Source organism: Mobula birostris, chromosome 11, assembly GCF_030028105.1.
Source record: "Mobula birostris isolate sMobBir1 chromosome 11, sMobBir1.hap1, whole genome shotgun sequence".
Lineage (NCBI taxonomy): Eukaryota > Metazoa > Chordata > Chondrichthyes > Myliobatiformes > Myliobatidae > Mobula > Mobula birostris.
Window position 1 is genome coordinate 1,909,584 of NC_092380.1, and position 23,693 is coordinate 1,933,276.

At 44.5% G+C, this 23,693-nt stretch overlaps 1 protein-coding gene across 3 annotated transcripts in view; it reads right to left on the reverse strand.

Annotated features, from left to right (window-relative positions):
- Positions 1-23,693, reverse strand: part of LOC140204724 (integrin alpha-M-like) — a 67,667-nt gene that overhangs the window by 42,119 nt on the left and 1,855 nt on the right. The window contains exons 2-4 of one of the 3 annotated variants that reach the window (XM_072271452.1): positions 14,515-14,702; positions 7,590-7,780; positions 2,613-2,679 (exon numbers count right to left, since the gene is read on the reverse strand). The gene's annotated coding sequence lies outside the window, so the exon portion shown is untranslated. Of the gene's footprint in view, positions 1-2,612; positions 2,680-7,579; positions 7,781-14,514; positions 14,703-23,693 lie in introns of all 3 variants that reach the window. The other 2 variants (XM_072271453.1, XM_072271454.1) reach the window with 2 other exon arrangements.

The following is a 23,693-nucleotide window of genomic DNA, read 5'->3' on the forward strand; positions in this document are numbered from 1 at the left end:
ACCTTTCTCTGTAACTTAGGAGATGAAACCCAGGTAACATTCTAGTAAATCTTCTCTGCACTCTCTCTATTTTGTTGACATCTTTCCTATAATTCGGTGACCAAAACAGTACACAATACTCCAAATTTGGCCTCACTAATGCCTTGTACAATTTCAAACATTACATCCCAACTCCTATACTCAATGCTCTGATTTATAAAGGCCAGCATACCAAAAGCTTTCTTCACCACCCTATCCACATGAGATTCCACCTTCAGAGAACTATGCACCATTATTCCTAGATCCCTCTGTTCCACAGCATTTTTCAATGCCCTACCATTTACCGTGTATGTCCTATTTTGATTAGCCCTACCAAAATATAGCACCTCAGATTTATCAGCATTAAACTTCATCTGCCATCTTTCAGCCCACTCTTCTAACTGACCTAAATCTCTCTGCAAGCTTTGAAAACCTACTTCATTATCCACAACTCCACCTATCTTAGTAACATCTGCGTACTTACTCATCCAATTTACCACCCCATCAACCAGATCATTAATGTATATGACAAACAACATTGGACCCAGCACAGATCCCTGAGGCACACCACTAGACACCGGCCTCCAATCTGACAAAAAGTTATCCACCACCACTCTCTGGCGTCTCCCATCCAGCCACTGCTGAATCCATTTTACTACCTCAAGATTAATAGCTAACGATTGAACCTTCCTAACTAACCTTCCGTGTGGAACTTGCCAAAGGCCTTACTGAAGTCCATATAGACAACATCCACCACTTTACCCTCGTCAACCTTCCTAGTAACCGCTTCAAAAAATTCAATAAGATTTGTCAAACATGACTTTTCACGCACAAATCCATGTTGACTGTTCCTAATCAGACCATGTCTATCCAGATAATTATATATACCATCTCTAAGAATACTTTCCATCAATTTACCTACCACTGACGTCAACTCACAGGCCGATAATTGCCAGGTTTACTCTTAGAACCTTTTTTAAACAATGGAACAACATGAGCACTACGCCAATCCTCCGGCACCATCCCCGTTTCTAATGACATTTGAAATATTTCTGTCAGAACCCCTGCTATTTCCATACTAACTTCCCTCAAGGTCTTAGGGAATATCCTGTCAGGACCCGGAGACTTATCCACTTTTATATTCCTTAAAAGTGCCAGTACTTCCTCTTCTTTAATCATCATAATTTCCATAACTTCCCTACTTGTTTCCCTTATCTTACACAATTCAATATCCTTCTCCTTAGCGAATACTGAAGAAAAGAAATTGTTCAGAATCTCCCCCATCTCTTTTGGCTCCACACATAGCTGTCCACTCTGATTCTCTAAGGGACCAATTTTATCCCTCACTATCCTTTTCCTATTAATATAACTGTAGAAACCTTTGGGAATTATTTTCACCTCGCCAAAGCAACCTCATATCTTCTTTTAACTTTTCTAATTTCTTTCTTAAGATTCTTTTTACATTCTTTATATTCCTCGAGTACCTCATTTACTCCAAGCTGCCTATATTTATTGTAGATATCTCTCTTTTTCCGAACCAAGTTTCCAATATTCCTTGAAAACCGTGGCTCTCTCAAACTTTTAACCTTTCCTTTCACCGTAACAGGAGCATAAAAATTCTGTACCCTCAAAATTTCACCTTTAAATGACCTCCATTTCTCTATTACATTTTTCCCATAAAACAAATTATCCCAATCCACTCCTTCTAAATCCTTTCGCATCGGCTCAAAGTTAGCCTTTCTCCAATCAAAATTCTCAACCCTAGGTCCAGACCTATCTTTCTCTATAATTATATTGAAACTAATAACATTGTGATCACTGGACCCGAAGTGCTCCCAACACAAATCTCCGTCACCTAACCTATCTCATTCCCTAACAGGAGATCCAACACTGCCCCTTCTCTAGTTGGTACCTTTATGTATTGCTGCAAAAAACTATACTGCCCACATTTCACAAACTCCAAGTCATCCAGCTCTTTTACAGAATGGGCTTCCCAGTCTCTGTGTGGAAAATTAAAATCTCCCACAATCACAACCTTGTGCTTACTACAAATATCTGCTATCTCCTTACAAATTTTCTCCTCCAATTCTCGCTCCCCATTTGGTGGTATATAATACCGCCCCATAAGTGTTACTACACCTTTCCCATTCCTCAATTCCACCCAAATAACCTCCCTAGACGAGCCCTCTAATCTAGTCTGCCAGAGCACCGTTGTAATATTTTCTCTGACAAGCGATGCAACATCTCCCCCTCTTGTCCCTGCGATTCTATCACACCTGAAGCAATTAAATCCAGGAATATTTAGTTGCCAATCACACACCTCCTGTAGCCATGTTTCACTAATAGCTACCACATCATATTTCCAGGTATCAATCCATGCTTTAAGCTCATCCACCTTTCTTACAATGCTCCTAGCATTAAATTAAATGCATTTAAGAAATGTTCCACCTCTTACTCTGTGCTTATCACTAACGGTGCCAACAACTTTACTATTTTTCTTTTTCTTCCTTCTCCCCTACATCTGTTGTACACTCTGTTTCCCCTCCCCCCTTGTATCTAGTTTAAATCCATCGAAGCCTCTCAAGCAAACCTACCTGCAGGAATATTTGTCCCTCTCCAGTTCGGATGTAAACCGTCCCGCCGGAACAGGTCCCACCTTCCCTGGAAACATAGAACATAGAATAGTACAGCACAGTACAGGCCCTTCGGCCCACAATGTTGTGCCGACCCTCAAACCCTGCCTCCCATTTAAGCCCCCACCTTAAATTCCTCCATATACCTGTCTAGTAGTCTCTTAAACTTCACTTGTGTATCTGCCTCCACCACTGACTCAGGCAGTGCATTCCACGCACCAACCACTCTCTGAGTAAAAAACCTTCCTCTAATATCCCCCTTGAACTTCCCACACCTTACCTTAAAGCCATGCCTTCTTGTATTGAGCAGTGGTCCTCTGGGGAGGTGGCGCTGGCTATCCACTCTATCTATTCCTCTTATTATCTTGTACACCTCTATCATGTCTCCTCTCATCCTCATTCTCTCCAAAGAGTAAAGCCCTAGCTCCCTTAATCTCTGATCATAATGCATACTCTCTAAACCAGGCAGCATCCTGGTAAATCTCCTCTGTACCCTTTCCAATGCTTCCACATCCTTCCTATAGTGAGGCGACCAGAACTGGACACAGTACTCCAAGTGTGGCCTAACCAGAGTTTTTTAGAGCTGCGTCATTACATCGCGACTCTTAAACTCTATCTCTCGACTTATGAAAGCTAACACCCCATAAGCTTTCTTAACTACCCTATCCACCTGCGAGGCAACTTTCAGGGATCTGTGGACATGTACCCCCAGATCCCTCTGCTCCTCCACACTACCAAGTATCCTGCCATTTACTTTGTACTCTGCCTTGGAGTTTGTCCTTCCAAAGTGTACCACCTTACACTTCTCCGGGTTGAACTCCATCTGCCACTTCTCAGTCCACTCCTGCATCCTATCAATGTCTCCATGCAATCTTTGACAATCCTCTACACTATCTACAACACCACCAACCTTTGTGTCGTCTGCAAACTTGCCAACCCACCCTTCTACCCCCATATCCAGGTCGTTAATAAAAATCACGAAAAGTAGAGGTTCCAGAACAGATCCTTGTGGGACACCACTAGTCACAATCCTCCAATCTGAATGTGCTCCCTCCACCACCACCTTCTGCCTTCTGCAGGCAAGCCAATTCTGAATCCACCTGGCCAAACTTCCCTGGATCCCATGCCTTCTAACTTTCTGAATAAGCCTACAGTGTGGAACCTTGTCAAATGCCTTACTAAAATCCATATAGATTACATCCACTGCACTACCCTCATCTATATGCCTGGTCACCTCCTCAAAGAACTCTATCAGGCTTGTAAGACATGATCTGCCCTTCACAAATCCATGCTGACTGTCCCTGATCAGACCATGATTCTCTAAATGCCTATAGATCCTATCTCTAAGAATCTTTTCCAACAGCTTTCCCACCACAGACGTAAGGCTCACTGGTCTATAATTAGCCGGACTATCCCTACTACCTTTTTTGAACAAGCGAACAACATCCGCCTCCCTCCAATCCTCTGGTACCATTCCCGTGGACAACGAGGACATAAAGATCCTAGCCAGAGGCTCAGCAATCTCTCCTCTCGCCTCGTGGAGCAGCCTGGGGAATATTCCGTCAGGCCCCAGGGACATATCTGTCCTAATGTATTTTAACAACTCCAACACTTCCTTTCCCTTAATATCAGCATGCTCCAGAACATCAATCTCACTCATATTGTCCTCATCATCATCAAGTTCCCTCTCATTGGTGAATACCGAAGAGAAATATTCATTGAGGACCTCGCTCACTTCCACAGCCTCCAGGCACATCTTCCCACCTTTATCTCTAATCGGTCCTACCTTCCTTCCTGTCATCCTTTTTATCTTCACATAATTGAAGAATGCCTTGGGGTTTTCCTTTACCCTACTCGCCAAGGCCTCCTCATGCCCGCTTCTTGCTCTTCTCAGCCCCTTCTTAAGCTCCTTTCTTGCCACCCTATATTCCTCAATAGACTCATCTGATCCTTGCTTCCTAAACCTCATGTATGCTGCCTTCTTCCACCTGACTAGATTTTCCACCTCACTTGTCACCCATGGTTCCTTCACCCTACCATTCTTTATCTTCCTCACCGGGACAAATTTATCCCTAACATCCCGCAAGAGATCTCTAAACATTGACCACATGTCCATAGTACATTTCCTTGCAAAAACATCATCCCAATTCACACCCGCAAGTTCTAGCCTTATAGTCTCATAATTTGCCTTTCCCCAATTAAAAATTTTCCTGTCCTCTCTGATTCTGTCCTTTTCCATGATAATGCTAAAGGTCAGGGAGCGGTGGTCACTGTCCCCCAGATGCTCACCCACTGAGAGATCTGTGACCTGACCCGGTTCATTACCTTGTACTAGATCTAGTATGGCATTCCCTCTGGTCGGCCTGTCCACATACTGTGACAGGAATCCGTCCTGGACACACTTAACAAACTCTGCCCCATCTAAACCCTTGGAACTAATCAGGTGCCAATCAATATTAGGGAAGTTAAAGTCACCCATGATAACAACCCTATTATTTTTGCACCTTTCCAAAATCTGCCTTCCAATCTGCTCCTCTGTATATCTGCTGCTACCAGGGGGCCTATAGAATACCCCCAACAGAGTAACTGCTCCCTTCCTGTTCCTGACTTCCACACATTTTGACTCAAAAGAGGATCCTACTACATTACCCACCCTTTCTGTAGCTGTAATAGTATCCCTGACCAGTAATGCCACCCCTCCTCCCTTTTTCCGCCCTCTCTATCCCTTTTAAAACACTGAAATCCAGGAATACTGAGAATCCATTCCTGCCCTGGTGCCAGCCAAGTCTCTGTAATGGCCACTACATCATAATTCCATGTATGTATCCAAGCTCTCAGTTCATCACCTTTGTTCCTGATGCTTCTTGGATTGAGGTACACACATTTCAGCCCTTCTACCTTACTGTCTTTATACCGTTTATTCTGCTTCTCTTTCCTCAAAGCCTCTCTATATGTTAGATCTGGCTTTACTCCGTGCACTTCTTTCACTGCTCTATCGCTCTGGGTCCCATCCCCCTCGCAAATTAGTTTAAACCCTCTCGAACCATGCCAGCGAACCTACCTGCAAGGATATTGCTCCCCCTCGAGTTCAGGTGCAACCCATCCAATCTGTACAGGTCCCACCTTCCCCAGAAGAGATCCCAATGATCCAAAAATCTAAAACCCTGCTCCCTGCACCAACTCCTCAGCCATGCATTCAACTGCCATCTCCTGCAATTCTTACCATCACTGTCACGTAGCACTGGCAGCAATCCTGAGAACGCCACCCTTGAGGTCCTGTTCTTCAGCCTTCTGCCTAATTCCCGAAACTCACACTTCAGGACCTCATCCCTCTTCCTGCCTATGTCGTTGGTCCCAACATGTATCACGACTTCTGATTGCTTTCCCTCTCGTACCAGGGTGTCGTGCACCCGGTCACAGACATCCCGGATCCTGGCACCCGGGAGGCAACAAACCATGCGGGTGTCCTTCTCACGTCCACAAAATCTCCTGTCTGCTCCCCTGACTATAGAGTCTCCAATGACGACAGCTCTCCTCTTCTCCATCCCACTCTTCTGCACCACAGGGTCAGACTCAGTGCCGGAGGCCCTGCCACCATGGCTCACACCTGGTCGGTCGTCCCCGCCGACAGTATCCAGGACGGTAAACTTATTCAGGGGAATGGCTACAGGGGTGCTCTGCACTACCTGTCTGCTCACCTTCGCTTTCCCCCCTCTGACTGTCACCCAACGACCTGCTTCCGACAGCCTAGGTGTGACTACCTCCCTGTAGCTCTCATCTATGACTGCCTCATTTTCCCTTATGAGTAGAAGGTCATCCAGCTGCTGCTCCAGATTCCTTACGCGGTCTTCCAGATCGCCCAGCCGTATGCACTTCTGGCAGATATCACTCTGCGGGAGAGGGGAGTTCCCCCAAGACTGCCACATCTCACATGAGAGGCACATCACCGTCTCAGGGAGACATTGTCAAAACTAACTGCGAGCTAGCTTGTCCTCCGCCTCTTCTCGTCGAAGCCTCTCGAGTCAAAGCCTCAAAGCTCCACTCCTTCGAAAACTGCCCAATTATCTCTAAATCTGAAGCCCTCCCTCCAGCACCATGTCTTCAGCCACGTGTTGATCTGCGCTATCTTACTGTTTCTAAACCAGCCTGCACGTGGCACTGGTAGCAATCCTGAGATTGCTATCCTCGAGGTCCTGTCCTTTAACTTGGCGCCTAACTCCCAAAACTCACCTTTCAGGACCTCCTCACTCCTCCTACCCACGTCATTGGTCCCTACATGGACCACGACATCTGGCTGCTCACCGTCCCTCTCGAGCATACTGAGAACTCGATCCGAGATATCGCAGACCTTGGTACCAGGGAGGCAACAAACCATCCGAGATTCTCGATCTCTTCCAGAGAACCTCTTATCTGTCCCCCTAACTATCGAATCCCCTATCACTACTGCTCTCCTCTTTTCCCTCCTTCCTTTCTGAGTTGAGGGTCCCATCTCGGTGCCAGAGACGCAACCACTGCAACTTGTCCCTGGTAGGTCGTCCCCATCAACAGTATCCAAAATGATGTACTTATTATTGGTGGGAATGGCCACAGGGGTGCTCTGCTCATTCTGTCTATTCCCCTTCCCTCTCCTGACAGTCACCCAGCTACCTGTCTCCTGATTCTTAGGGGTGACTATCTCCCTGTAACTCCTCTCTATTTCTGCCTCTGCCTCCCGAATCATCCGAAGTTCATCCAGCTCCAGCTCCAGTTCCCTAACTCGGATTGTCAGGAGCTGCAGCTGGATGCACCTTTTACAGGTGTAGTCATCAGGGACAATTGTGCTCGCCCTGACTTACCACATCCTGCAAACGGAGCACTCGACTGCCCGAACTGCTGCCTCCATTACCTACTCTTAAGGTACAGTAATTAGATTTGTTAAAGGAACTTACCCGGCCTTACCTCACTTGGAGTGAAGCTCTTCCTCAGCCTCTGCTCACCGAAGCCTCAGGAGCCAAAGCCTTCCTACTCTGTCTCCCTCCACTCCGTCGCCAGCTGCAACGTCGCCCGCTCCGTTAATCTGCTCTCTTTTAAATACTCCTGCTGCCTCACGGTCCGACTTCCACGCCCTTGCGTAGTCATGCCCCGTTCAGCTGCCGAAGAAACATGTCAGAGGTGAAGCGAAATGTTGCTTCTAATACCACACGGATGGAAGAGGCTGAAAACAGCATAATGACGACAGAGGAGCACCTGGGAAAGAACAAGACTGAACTAACCGACAGCATGAAACGAATCGCCTACTTGGAATACAAGACTGAAGATCTGGAGAATTGGAATCAAAGGAAAAAGTTGCGGTTGTTCGTCCTCTGGGAGGGTGCTGGGGGAAACCAGCCACCGCTGGAGTTCATACAAAACGCGGTACCGCGCTGGCTGGAGCTGGTCACCGACACAGATCCTCCATTCTAGAAAGAGTTCACCGAACTCCAGCACCGCCGAAACCAAACCAGAACAGAGCGGTTCTCATTCGGTTCCTGAAACTTCAAGATCAGGAGTTTGTTTTCCGCTCCACTAAACAGAGTAATATCACGTGTGAGGGAAACAAGCTTTTTTTTCGCTCGGGACTTCTCAGCTGAGACCACGCGACAGCGAAACTAGTTCAACACGGTCAGAAGGGTGTTCGTCGAAAAAGGGACTTTCCGCGGATTTCAACATAATCCATGCAAGATGAGGGTCCTTCACAATGGGAAAATACACCTGTTTTCACCACCGAAAGAGGCGGATGATTTCCATCGAGGACACGCCTGAAGGATCTGATTAAGGCAGTGATGAGATTTGTTTACTTTCATACCCATGAGAATCGGCTGATACTGACTGCTCAACCGGTATAAGACTGCACTGAGTCCCAGAAGACATCTTTTTTCTTCCTTCATTTTTTTTTTAACTAGAACTGCCACTTTAGCCTCTTTTATTCTATTCTTGAAAAGATACTGTACTTAAGAGGTTGTTTTTGCCGCCAGAATAGCTTTATTATTTTGCCTATTTTTATTATTTATAACATTTTTGTTTGTGGAAACCTTGATTCTATTGAGATGGAACTCCACGGACCTGAATGACTATTTATAATAGGCAATACTGGCAATACAGTTCAGTGGCTACTTTGATTTTATTTTTATGCTGAGTGGGTTGAGTATATAATGTTCATGATATAATAAGGTGCATGGTTGATGGACACCACTAGTTGCCTATGGAGTTAGGTTCGCATAGTTTATCTGCTCCTCCATAGAGTGGATCAACACAAGCCCTATAGTTTTTTGTTTTGAGGAAGGGAGGGGGAATTCAAGAGTTCAAATGTGTAAATGTATATGTGTTTTTTGTTTTTCTTTACGTATGTCGTGCACCCAACACAGTAGTAATATTTCTTACTCCTTTCCCGGTGTAATTGACATGTACTATATATGGAACAAACGAGCACTCAGAATATCTCTAATATAAAAGTCACAAGCTGGAATGTTAGGGGACTAAAGAGGTTAATCAAATTGAAACAGGTTATGAATAGGATCAAACAGCTTAAGTCCAAAATAATTTTTCTTCAAGAAACTCATCTGACAGTCTCAGATATAAAATTGGTACAGAGTAGATGGCCTGGCCAAGTAATATATGCAACATACAACAACTCTGCTAGAGGTGTACTTATTCTTATTCATAGAACGATACCATTTCATACTGTGAAAATAATCCAAGACTCAGCCGGAAGGTATGTTATCACGCAAGGTAATATCCTCTCTTTCACATTAAACCTAGTCAGTATATATGGCCCAAATGAGGATAATCCTAATTTTAAAAGAAAAAATCCTTACTATGTCCACTTTACAGGGCTTTTATATCATTGCAGGAGACTTTAATTGCACTTTAAACCCAGCAATGGATCACTCTACAGGCTGTGATACCTATAAGGCACAAACTAGAAAATTACTAAAGCGATACATTGTGGACATAAATTTGGTTGAAGTATGAAGAGAACAAAACCCTGGCAAAATAGAATACTCTTGCGATTCAAGTACATGTAAATCTCGTTGTCGTACTGATTATTTTCTTGTCTCAAGAGAGCTCTTATCAAAGATTATAAGTTGCTGGGAGGATAGCATAGTGATCAGCGACCATGCTTACTATTTCATTAAGTATTCACATAGAGAAATGTATTCACAGTTCCCCCTAACTGGGGATTTCAGGTGAGATGGCTACAAAACCCGAACTTCGTTAAATTTGTGGGAACTAAAATAGATAGTTATTTTGAGTTAAATACAGATCAAACTAGTGCCAGCACGAGATGGGAGGCATTCAAGGCATATATTAGAGGAGAAATCATCAGTTATACAAGCTCCAAGGCCAAGCAACAAAAAATAGAGATGGAAATTTTGGAAAAACAAATTAAATCTTTAGAGATAGAACTAAATGAAAGGGATGATCCAACAAAACAAAGAGATCTGCTACTTTTGAGAGCCAAATATAATAAATTATCCGCTGATAAAGCTGCAAAAAGTTTAATGTAGCTGAAACAATCTTACTACGATCAAGGAGAAGAAGCTGGGAAACTTTTGGCATGGAGAATTAAAAAATACAGTCTGATAGAGCAATTAACAGTACAATAACCTCTTCAGAAAGCCTAACAGTAGATCCATTGGGGATTAATAACAGTTTTAGAGAATTTTATGAATATTTATATAGATCAGAATGCCCCCAAGCCTTAGAAGAACGGGACATATTTCTGGATCAGTTTCAATTCCAGACACTGACAGAAGATGCAAAAAAGGAGTTAGATAGAAGTATGGCAATTGAAGAGTTATCACAGGTTATCCAAAATATTAACAGTGGTAAAGCCCCAGGGCCTGACGACTACCAATTGAATTCTACAAAACATTTCAAGAAAAATCACTAGTCCCACTCTCAAATATGTATGACGAATCTCATCGGAATGGAACTCTGCCACCCTCTTTAAGGCTGGCGGTGATAACGCTGATCTTGAAACCAGGCAAACCGCCTACAGAATGTTCCTCATTTAGACCGATAAGTCTAATAAGTCACAAAAAAAGCTTCGTAAAGCCTCAGTAAGAAGATTAGATCCTTATATCACACATCTAGTTCATAATGATCAGACTGGTTTTGTGCAAAAACGACAAAGATTCCATAATATTAGAAGCAGTTTTATCATAATTCATGAAAAATTTGACGCTAAAGATATAGCAGTATGATCACTGGATGCTAGGCAGGCCTTCGATAGAATGGAATGGCCATATTTATTTAATGTATTGCCTAGATTTGAATTTGGATAGAACTTCCATAAATGGATTCAGATTTTATATACAAATCCAATAGCCAGTGTCTTAACAAATAGTATAGTTTCTAAACCAGTCATCTTAGAGCGATCTACTCGCCAGGGATGTCCTTTGTCACCGATGTTGTTTATACTGGCCATAGAACCCCTGGCTATGGCAATAAGAACGCAAACAGGCCTGTCAGGCATCCAGCTGGGAGAACAGGAACACAGAATATCCTTATATGCTGAAGACGTGATTGCTTTTTTAAACAAATTTATCCGTCAGTATTCCAAACTTAATGCAACAGATTGAATTGTTTGGGCAGTTGTCTGGTTATAACATTGACAACTCAAAATCATCAATACTATTTTTGAACAAAGAAGAAAGATTGAAATTGGTCATAAAACCCCATTTATAAATGCAAAGGAAGGATTTACCTACCTTAGTGTCGAAATTACCCCTGAAGTTAAAACGATCGTCCCAACGAACTATGACCCACTAGTGGGTGAAGTGAAGGAGACGTTGGATCGATGGATAACAATTCCCATATCAATAATTGGCCGTTTAAACATGATCAAAATGAATATATTACCAACATTTCTATACTTTTTTCAATCACTTCCTCTCCCACTACCAAAATAATTTTTGATAAACTTAGCAGTGTTTTTAGTAATGTCATTTGGAGTAATAAAAAATCTAGACTGAGACTTGGGCTGCTATACCTGCCTTATGGAAGGCGGGGGGCTACGGCTTCCGAACCTGAAATGGTATTATTGGTCTGCTCAGTTACGTTCTGCAATGTTTTGTTTCTCAATGGAGGCCCTTCCAGCCTGGGTGAATAGTGAACAGACATCAGTACCAAACCTCCCATTAAAGCTCTGTCTATACTCTGCAGATCCAAGAAGTCTGAAAAGAACAACCGAGAACCCCTTCCTTAAAAATGCTGTTGACATCTGGTAAAAGCACATCAAAATATTTAAAGATACTCCTCCCATTTCTCGCTTCTCCCCAATATGGGGCAATACAGACTTCAGGGCAGGAAGAGCAGATGGTGGTTTCAGAATCTGGGCAGACAAGGGTCTGCAGAAAATAGAGGACCTTTATATGAATGGTAATCTTATTACGTTTGATCAATTGTGTCAGTCACACCATATTCCTAAAAAACACTTTTTTAAAATATTTGCAACTGAAATATTTCATACTATCAAAATATAAGCATTTAATATCTGAACCACCACGATCACATTTTGAAAATTTCACACTTCTAAACCTAAACGGGAGTAGTCAGATTTCTTTATTCTATACAGCTTTGATGTCATATGACAGGCTAGAGACAAGGAGACCGGATGTTCAAGACGACATACAAGAAATTGAGTGGGAAATGGCATGCTTAAAAGCCCCAAAACAATCAATTAATACGAAAATGAAGCTATTACAACACAAATGGTTACTGAGCACTTATATTACCCCGGCCAAACTGAACGGTTGGTCCCCTGACATCCCGGACACTTGTGTTAAATGCTTAGAAGAAAAAGGTACGCTGTTTCACTGTGTATGAGACTGTCCAAAATTTTAAAAAAATACTTGAAAATAGTTGTTCAGACTATAACTGAGATTGTTGGAGTAAAGGTGCCTCACCAAGCAAAAATGTGTGCACTAGGTATATATCCAAAGAACTTTACTGTTCGTTCAAAACAGTCGATTTTAATTGACTTTGACCTCCTGCAGGCCAGGAGGATGATAGCTTTATCTTGGAGAAAAATGGATATACCTTCGATACATGTATGGGTGAAGGAGATGACATCTTGTATTGTATTGGAGAGACTGACTTACATAACCAGAGGAAGGGCAGGAGAATTTGAAAATGTGTGGAAACCTTTATCGGAGTTTCCTGGACGTCAAGGCGCATAGTCATTTTGAAAAAGCTGTGTTGTTGAGAGCTTCTACGGTTTTTTTTCTGATGCGTTTTTATTTTATTTCTTTGTTAATAATGTGAAGTCTGTGAAATGTTATATTTCTTTTTCTTTGATGATTGTGAAAAACATGAGGACGTTTCACTAATTAGTTTAATTATTATTATTGTTTATTTGCATATGTGAAATAGATGTAAAATTCAATAAAAATATTGTTTAAAAAAGAATGTAAGGATGGAATACAAAGGTAAGCTAGCCAATAATATTAAAGACGATACCAAAGGTTTCTTCAGATACATAAAGTGTAAAAAAAAGTGGATACTGGTCCACTGGAAAACGATGCTAGAAAGGTAGTAATGGGGGACAACGAAAGAGCAGACAAGCTGAATAAGTATTTTGTATCAGTCTTCATTGTGGGAGACACTAGCAGTATGACGGAAGTTTCGGGTGTCGGGGCATGAAGGATGTGAAGTTACTATAACTAGAGAGGAGGTAGTTGGGAAACTGAAAGGTACGAGGTAGATAAGTCACCTGGACCAGATGGTGTACACCCCAGTGTTCAGAAAGAGGTGGCTGAAGAGATGGTGGAGGTATTAGTAATGATCTAGATCCCAGAAGAATGGAAACTATAGCTCAATTAGTTTGACCTCAGTGGTTGGGAAGACATTAGAGTCTATTATTAAGGAGGAGGTCTCAGAGTATTTGGAGACACATGATAAAAAGGCTGTAGTTAGGGAAAATCTTGCCTGACCAATCTGTAGGAATTCTTCGAAGAAAAAGGACTTGGGAGTCCTCGTGCAATCCCCCCAAAAGGTTAATTCAAAGGTTGAATCTATGGTAAAGAAGGCAAATGTAATATCGGCATTTATTTCAAGGAGATTAGAATTTAAAAACAAGGAGATAATGCTGAAGCTTTAAAAGACATGAGTCAGGCCACATTTGGAGTATTGTCAACAGTTTTGGGCCCTTTATCTCAGAAAGAATGCATTGTCATTGGAGAGAGTCCAGAGGAGGTTCGTGAGAATGATTCCGGGAACGAAGGGGTTAACATATGACAGCGTTTGGCAACGTTGGGCCTGTACTCTCTGGAATTTAGAAGAATGCGTGGGGATCTCATTGAAACCTACCAGATGTTTAAAGGACTAAATAAGGTGGATGTGAAGAGGATGTTTTCTCCGGTGGAGGTATCCAGAACTAAAGGGCACAGCCTCAAAATTGAGGGGCAACCTTTTAGAGCAGAAGACAGGAGGAATTTGTCTAGCCAAAGGGCGGTGAATCTGTGGAATGCTCAGCCACAGAGGCCAAGTCCGTGGGTACATTCAAAGCAGGAGATGATAGGTTCCTGATCGGTCAGGTGTTACGTCATCAGCAACAATGAATATATAATTGAGTCAGGTTTTATAAACAAACATTAGCATTTATTAAACTCTGCTCAACAATAGCGAAAAGTATTCAAACGACTAACCTAACCGGAAGTTAACTGCTATACGGCAATTCTGGAACAGTTCTTAAAGTGGTAAATTTAAAAGTCCGAGTGATTTATACAGTCATTAAGGAGAGATTTCTCCGGAAACGGATGTCTTTGAATACGTGACGTTACTGCTGATCCCGTGCAAAGGATTCACGACGAAGGAAATTAAACAGCTTAAAGGAACTGACCTTTTTCCTGGATGATGAACACTGCACAAACCTTTCTGATCTTGCAGGGGTTATCTCAGATGCAGGCCACTATTCCTGAAAGAGGATTCAATAAGGTCGATCCTTTATAAAGCCGCCAAACGACACCAACTTTACTCAATCCTTCAGGTTTCCATACTTTAGTAAGGTCTTCACTCTCCAATACTAGACTGTAAAGGTAAATAAAAGGTGCAACACTCAAAAACTGGCAGTGATTGGCGAAACTACCGGCACAACGATTTTACCTTACAATAGAAAGTAAAACTCCACTTTAAAACGAAACTACGTCATGAGAGGAATACACAGCATAACGACGTAACTGACGAACTAAACTGCATGACAACAGAGGTTTCCCTTTATATACCTGAAGGGAACATGTCATCACGTGACCTCACACTGGCGGGAAAATTACATCACTCCACCATCACAAGACCATTACATCATGCTTACAAGATACTCAATTACATCATGGTCATAAGACAGTCACAAGATACCCACGAGGTATGTAACACAGGACATCAACGAATATGATGAGAGGGCAGGTGTGTGGGGTTGAGTGGGATCCGGGATCAGCCATGATGAAATAGCGGAGTGGAATTAGACCATAAGACCATAAGACATAGGAGCAGAATTGGGCTATCTGGCCTATCGAGCCTGTTCCGCTATTCAATCATGATTGATCCTTTTTTTCTCCTCCCCAACCCCACTTCCCAGTCTTCTTCCATAACCTTTGATGCCATGTCCAATCATGAACCTATTAAACTCTGCCTTAAATACGCTCAATGACCTGGCCTCCACAGCTGCCTTTGGTAACAAATTCGACAAATTCATCACCTTTTGGCTACAGAAATTTCACCGCATCGCTGCTTTGAAAGGGCGCCCGCCTGTCCTGAAATGGTGCCTCTTTCTCCGAGACTCTCCCACCATGGGAAACATCCTTTCCACATCTACTCTGTCTAGGCCTTTCAACATTCGATAGGTTTCAATGAGATCCCTCCTCATTCTTCTGAATTCCAGCGAGTACAGACCCAGAGCCATCAAACGTTGCTCGTATGATAAAGCTTTCATTCCCAGAATAATCATTGTGAACCTCCTCTGGACCCTCTCCAATGTCAGCACACCTTTTCGAAGATGAGGGGCTCGAAACCTTTCACAATACTCAAGGTGAGGTCTCACCGCTGCCTTAAAAAACCGCAGCATCGCACCCTTGCTCTTTAGACCTCTTGAAATGAATGCTAACATGGGATTTGCCTTCCTCACCACCGACTCCACCTGCAAGTTAACCTTCAGGGTGTTCTGCACAAGGACTCCCAAGTCCCTTTGCATCTCAGATTCCTGGATTTTCTCCCTGTTTAGAAAATAGTCCGCAAATTTATTTCTACGTCCAAAATGCATGAGCATGCATTTTCCAAAATTGTACGTCCCTACGTCCCACTGCATTCTACCTGTTTCCTCAACACTACTTGACTTGCCCCCCACAAATCTTCGTATCATCTGCAAACTTAGCAACAAAGGCATCATCTCAATCATTTATATACAGCATAAAAAGAAGTGGTCCTAACATCGACCCCTGTGGAACACCACTAGTCACTGGCAGCCAACCAGAAAAGGATCCTTTTATTCCCACTCGCTGCCTCCTACCAATCAGCCAATGCTCTAATCATATTTGTGTGTGTGTGTGTGTGTGTGTGTTTGTGTGTGTGTGAGGGGGCGCGTCGGTATGTATGTCTGTATTAGGAGCCCCACCGTGCAACTGTCTCCAGTTGAACCCACTTCTTCTCTCAGTCCGAGACCCCCGCCCAATCTCAGTCCGCGGTTGGTGAGGGCGCCTAATGATGGATGCCGCCTATCTGAGGCTTTTCAAGCTTACGCTGGTGGTACGGAGGTTTGTATCCGTGATGGAGCTGGATGAGTTTACGGTCCCTTGCAATCTCGAGCATTCCTGTGCATTGGCACATCTATACCAGGCAGTGATGCAACTAATGACAACGCTCTCTATTATACATCTGCAGAAATGTGCTAGTCCCTGATGCCTTATTGATTATTCTCAAACTCCCAGTGAAGTACAGCTGCTGTCGTGCCTTCTTCGTGATCACAGTAATGTGTTGGGCCTTAGATCTCCTGAGATACTGACGTCCAGGATCTTGAACCGCTCACCCTTTCCACTGCAGATTCCTCGAAGAGGACTGGGCAGTGTTCTCCCAATCTCCCATTCCTGAAGTCCATTATCAAGTCTCTGGTGCCGCTGACGGTGGCTGAAATGTTGCTGTCGCGACACCCCTGGACCAGAAAGCGATTGAGGATGGTGTGCTGGTCAACACTGCTTTATGTCCTCCTCTGTACTTCTGTCGCAAAATACAAAATTTCTTGACATATCTCAGTAATTATAAACCTGATTATGAATTTGAATTCTGAATTCTTAGCTGCGATCTGTACAGAACACTGACACCCAGTGGTGTCTTGTCGCAAGCTCTGTAAGACCTCTTGCGACTGGCGACAAACTGTGTTAGGAAAAGCCCCTACTGCTACAGAGCTTCCCACCACCCCCACACCACCCAGTCCCCCCGCCCCGCCCCTGGCCCTCTTTGTTGTTCGAAGTCAGTATTCAAGCGTCTAACGAGCCGACATAGATCAAAACTCAGTCCAAAGTAAAATTGTTACCAATGTACATATCCAGTATGTTACCTCTGGAGTTTCACTTGCTTGCAGTTATTTACAGGAAATAAAAGGAGAAATACAATAAAATAGTGTACACGAACAAAGATTGACAAACAATCAACGTGGAAAAGAAGACAAACCGTGCAAATGAAACTAATACTGAAAACCTGAGTTGACGAGCCTTGAGAACGAGTCTGTAGGTTGTGGAATCAGTCCAGAGCCGAGGTGAGTGAAGTTATCCACGCCGCTCGACCCTGAACCTGGTGTTGTGGGACCTAAAGCTCCGGTACCTCCTTCCTGATGGCGGCAGCGAGAAGAGAACACGGCCTGAATCTTGCGGTTCTTTGACGATGGATGCTGTACTCTGTGTAAGTATAGTCATTGGTGGAGTAGAGTCTGCCTGCTTTGCATTGGGCTGTATCCACCACTTTCAGCAGCTTTCTCCGTTCCTGGCCATTGGCGTTTCCATACCAGGCCGTGATGCAACCAGTCAGGATATTCTCCACTGTGCATGCATAGAAATCTGTCAAAGTTTTCTATGCTACCCGACCTGCTGACTTCCTCCAGGTTTTAAACGTGTTCCACTGTATGCACAGTCACTTGGGTCTCTGAATATCCATGCCTCTATCTAAGAGTCACTGAAACGCTTGTGGATCAGTACATCGAGGGGTCCTATCATTGCGACACGATACCGCTAGGTGGGAGTGTTGACTAGAAATCACAAATTCAAGCACCACGCATCATCTCTAGGAAGAGGTACAGTCGACGTTTCGGGCCGAGACCCTTCGTCAAGGGTTGTGTCATCCACACACTCCTCTCACGGGCTCCCCCCCCCCCCTATTCCATGCTTTTCCGTTACCTTGAATCATAGAGTTATACAGAAATACAGCCCATCAAATGCATGCCGATACCATTCAATCTGCCTACTCCTGGACCTGCACCTGACAAATAGCCCTCCATATCCCTACTATCCATGTACCTATCAAACCCTCTTAAACGTTGAAATCGAAATTGCGTGGACCTCTCAGGCTCGCAGTTCATTCCACACTCTCACAACACTCTGAATGAAGAAGTTTTCCCTCATCTTGCCCTCCATCGTTTCACTTTTCACCCCCAAACCACGACTTCTGGTTGTAGTCCCACCCAACCTCGGTGGGAAAAGCCTACTTTCAGTTACCCTATGCATATCCCTCATAATTCTGTATGGCACTACCAAATCTCCTCTCAATCTTCCACTTCTAAAGAATATAGTCAACGAATTATGTACCTGCATTCCCAGATCCCGTTGTTCTACCACACTCCTCAGTGCCCTACTGTTCACTGTGTAAGACCTACCCTGGTTGGTCCTACCGGTGCAAAACATCGCGCTTATCTGCATTAAATTCCATCTGCCATTTTCAGGCAATTTTTCCAGCTGATGCAGATCCCGCTGCAAGCAATATTAGCCTTCCTCACGGACCACTGCAGCATCATTCTTGTTCTCATCCGCAAATTTGCTGATCCAGTTAACCACATTATCATCCATATCACTGATATAAATGCCAGACAACAACGGACCCGGCATCGATCCCTGTAGCTCACCGCTAGTCACAGGCCTTCAGTCAGAGAGGCAACCCTCTGCTACCACTCTCCGGCTTCCCCCACAAAGCCAATGTCAGTGCTGCCAGGATAATCGAGGACACGACCCACCCAGCCAACACACTTCTCGTCCATCTTCCGTCCGGGAGAAGGCTCAGGAGCTTGAAGACTCGTATGGCCAGATTTGGGATCAGCTGCTTTCCAACTGTGATAAGACTGCTGAACGGATCCTGACCCGGATCTAGGCCGTACCCTCCAAATATCCGGACCTGCCTCTCGGTTTTTTTTTTGCACTACCTTACTTTCCTTTTTCTATTTTCTATTTATGATGTATAATCTAAATTTTTAATACTTACTATCGATTTGTACTCCAGGGAGCGCGAAGCGCAGAATCAAATATCGCTGTGATGATTGTACGCTCTAGTATCAATTGTTTGGCGACAATAAAGTATAAATTATAAAGTATAAAGTATAATTCAATTTCTCTCATCCTGAAAGCCGAGCAACTGAACCTCTTTAACCAGCTCCCACGTCGGACTTTGTGAAATATCTTTCTAAAGTCCCTAAAGGCAACATCCACTGCCTTGCCTTCATCCACTTTCCTGATAACTTCCTCGAAAAGCTCTTTAAGATTGGATAGACATGATCTACCGCCCACGAAGCCATGTTGACTAACCTCAATCAATCTATGTTTATCCAAATACCGATATATCTGGTCCCTTAGAATACCTTCGATTCATCACTGGCCTGTAATTTCCTGGTTTATGCTTAGAGCCTTTTTAAAACAGCAGAACAACATTAGCTTCCTCTCTTCCTGTTGTACCTCTCCTGCCGCTAATGATGTTTGAATTATCTCTGTTAAGGCCCTGACAATTTCTGCACTTGGGTCTGAGGGAACACCTTGTCGGGCACTGGGGATTTTTCATCTTGATTTGCCTCAGGGTAGCCAACATCTCCTCCTCTGTAAGCTACACAGGGTCTATGAAGTTGATGCAACTTTCTGTAGGCTCTGCATTCGTCTCCCGAGTAAATATGGAGGCAAATAATGCATTTAAGATATCCCCAACCACTTTTGGCCCCCCATTCTGGTCTTCCAGAGAACCAATTTTACTCTTAACATACCCGTAGAATCTCTTAGGATTTTCCTTCACCTTGTCTGCAAAAGTAACTCCATGCCTTCTTTTAGCCTTCCTTGTTTCTATCTTGGGTTCTCTTGCGTTCTTTGTACACCATAAGCAGTTCCTACTCGTCCATACCTGCGGTGCACCTCCTTTTTTTCTCTTAACCAGGGCTTCAATATCTCTTGAAAACCAAGCTTTCCTACACTAGTTATCTTTACCTTTTATTCTGACAGCCACATACAAGCTTTGTACTCTCAAAATTTCTCTTTGAAAGCCTCCCACTTACCAAGGACACCTTTGCCAGAAAACAGCCTGTCCCAATACACACTGCGAGATCCTTTCTGACACCATCAAAACTGGCCTTTCTCCAATTTAGCATCTCAGCCCGCAGACCAGACTTATCTCTTCGGATATTTAATTTGAAACCAATGGCATTGTGATCACTGAATGCAAAGCGTTCCCTTACACGAACCTCTGCTACCTGCCCTGTCTGATCCCCTGATAGCAGATCCAATATTGCACGCACTCTCGTTGGGACTTCTAAGTATGGATGAAGGAAACTTCGAATTTGCGGAAAGTTAAAATCATCTCATATAACAATGTTATGTTTCTTGACCCCCCATTAACGTGGTCATTCCTTTCTTATTTCTCATTTCCACCCATAACGGCTCACTAGTCGAATTCTCCAGTTTGCCCTAACGGAACAATGCCGTGACATTTTCCCTGACTAGTAACGCCATCCTTCCTCCTTTAATCTCTCCCGCTCTGTCACGTCTAAACCAACAGAACCCCGGAATACTGAGCTGCCAGTCCAGACTCTCCAGCAACCAAGTCTCACTAATGGCAGCAACGTTTATTCCAGGTGTTTATCCATGCCCTGAGCTCATCCGGCTTTCCTACGACACTTCTTGCTTTGAAATATAAGAAGCTCAGGACACTAGTCGCACAATGCTCAAACTTTCGTTTCCTGACTTTGTCTGAGGTCTTAGGCACCATCTGCCTCCACAACCTCTCCACTAACTGTTCCGGCATTCTAGATCCAGCTAAGATATCAGACCCCCTCCATTTCAGATGTAACCGTCCCTTCTGTACCAGGTCCCACCTTCCCCGCAAGGAATCCGAATAATCCAAAAGCTTGTACCCTCTCTTCTACACCAACTCCCTAGCCACTCACGAAACTATACAATCTTCCTAGTTCAGGCCTCACTAGCACGTGGCACGGATAGCAATCCTGAGATCACAAGCCTGGAGTTCCTGTCCTTACCTTCGCACTTAACTCTCTGAACTCGCTGAGCAGAACCTCGTCAATTGTCCAGCCCCACGTCATTGGTGTGTACATAGATCACGACCCCTGGCTGCTCACCTTGCCTCTTAAAAACGTCGAGGATTGGATCCAAGATATCCTGGCCCTGGCACCCGGGAGGCAACACACCATCCGGGAATTTCGTTCTCGCCCACAAAACCTTCTGTCCGTTCCCCTAACCAACGAATCCCTATCACCACAGTGTTCCTCTTCGCCCTGTGTCCCTTCTGAGTTACAGAGCCAGACTTCCTGCCAGAGACCCGACCACTGTGATTTTGCTCTGTTAGGTCATTGCACCCGAGAGTATCCAAAGTGATATACCTATTGTTGAGGGGGATGGCCACAGGGGTACTCTGTACTGGCTTATTAACCCCTGTCCCCTTCCTGACTGTTACCCAGTTTCTTGTACCTGCATCTTGTGTGTGACTAACTTTCTATCTCCCCTTCAGCCTCCCTAATGATCCAGAGGTCTAGTTCCAGCTCCAAATGCTTAACGCGGATTGCTGGAACCTGCAGATGGATGAACTTCTCACAGTTGTAGTCGTCAGGGACACTGGAGGTCTCCCTGCCGACTCACCTCCCACGAGAGGAGCATTCCACTATCCGGTCTGGCATCTGTACAGTCCTACCTGAGCAGATATAAAGAAGGGAAGGAAAACAAAACATAGCCTCGAGCTTCTCTTTTCTTTGTTTTAACTGTCTGACACCTCGAAGATATAAAGCCTCAAGATCAACTGTCTGTCCATTCAGGCGGCGATGGCAGCGCCTACCCCTGGCTTCCGTTAATCAATCTCAAACGCGGATCGGTCGCTGGTCAAAGCTCTATTACAACACCCTCAGCCCTTCGTCACTTCCCACCTTCACTTCCAGCTTGGAGTTGGAATTGGAATTAGAATTGGTTTACTTTATTACTGCCACATGTGCCGACATACAGGGAAAATGCTGGTTTGCATAAAGTGCATACGGATCAATTCTTTATAACAGTACATTGAGGTAGCACAGGAAAAATAATAACAGAATAAAATGCAACAGCGAAAGAGAAAGTGCAGTGCTGGCGGAAAATAGGGCGCAAGAGCTGCGATAAAGTAGATTGGGAGGTGAAGAGTCCAACAATACTCTGGGATTGTTCAATAGTTTTACAACAGTGGGGTAGAAGCTGTACTTTCAGGCTTTTGTATCTTCTGCCCGATGGGAACGGGTAAAAGAGAGAATTCCCGGTGTGAGTGGGGGTCTTTGCCGGCTGCTTTACCGAACAGCAGGAAGATTAGACAGAGTTCGTGGTGCGGATGCTGGTTTCCATGATGTGCTCAGTCTATGCCCATAAGTCTCTGTGGTTTCTGGTGATCACGGGAAGAGCAGTTGCCGGGCCAAGCCGGGATGTATCTGGACAGGTGTGTCAATAGAAATGCAATTGAGAAGGCTTGGACTATAAGAAGAGGTCGTACAACCGTGGGTTGCTTTCCCTGGAGTGGCGGCGGCTGAGGGGAGCCTTATAGAAGATACAATAGACAGCCAGCATGTTTTTCATTAGGGTGGAAATGTCCGACACTAGAGGGCTTGCAGTCATGGTGACAGAAGTTCAAGGGGGATGTGTGGGGCGAGTGTGTTTTTCCCACAGAGTGGAGGGCGCATGGAATGTGCTGCTGGGGTTGGGAGTGGCAGTCGAGGAAGATATGAAAGAGATGTTCAAGAGGGTATAAGATAGACACATGATGTCCAGTCCAGTAAATGGAGGGATGGGGGGTGGGGAGAGAAGGAAGTTAATTTAGTTCGGCACAAACACCGAGCTATATACGATCACGAGGGCCACAAATCAGCTCAGTGATCACAGTCTTTCCCCCAGCGTGCGGGGAGCCTACAGTGAAGCAAGGGAATGCAGAGGGCGAGAAAGGAGAGGGGAAGGGAAGAATGAGATAGAGTGGGGGAGGGTAGAGGGAAAGAGGGGGAGGGAAAGAGAGCGAGGGAAGGGTTAAGAGGGAGAGGAGAGGGGATTCGGAGGAAGAGGAAAAGGAGACAAGTGAATGTGAGGAGTGGAGGAGGAGGGGTGGAGAAAAAGGTAGTGGAGGGAAGGAAAAGGGAGGGTAGGGAGACGAAAGACGGAACAGAGGGGGAATGGATGGAGAGAGAGAAGGAAGGAAGAGATCGCAGAAGGAAGGGGAGGAAGGGTAAATATTTAAATGAGATCAAAGTGCAAAGAATGATCTGGGTACAATTACATCATTTAAAATGTAATATAACCGCACTATGGTTTTTCGGTTGGGCGCCGGGCGCTCGGAGAGATTCGGCGGGGGGCGGGCGCCCGGCGCTCTGCCGGGGGTCGTGGTCAAGTGGTCGACCACTTGGGCCGGCTCCCCCACGGGACTTAGTCTGGTGAGGAGGGTGGGAGGACGCCCAGCAGGACTAAAATAAACAAGGGCTGACAAAGGGCGGATGAGCTCCTTGTGAGCCAACGGCCATCTTCCGTGGAAGAGATTAAAGACTCACCACGAATCTATGAATCA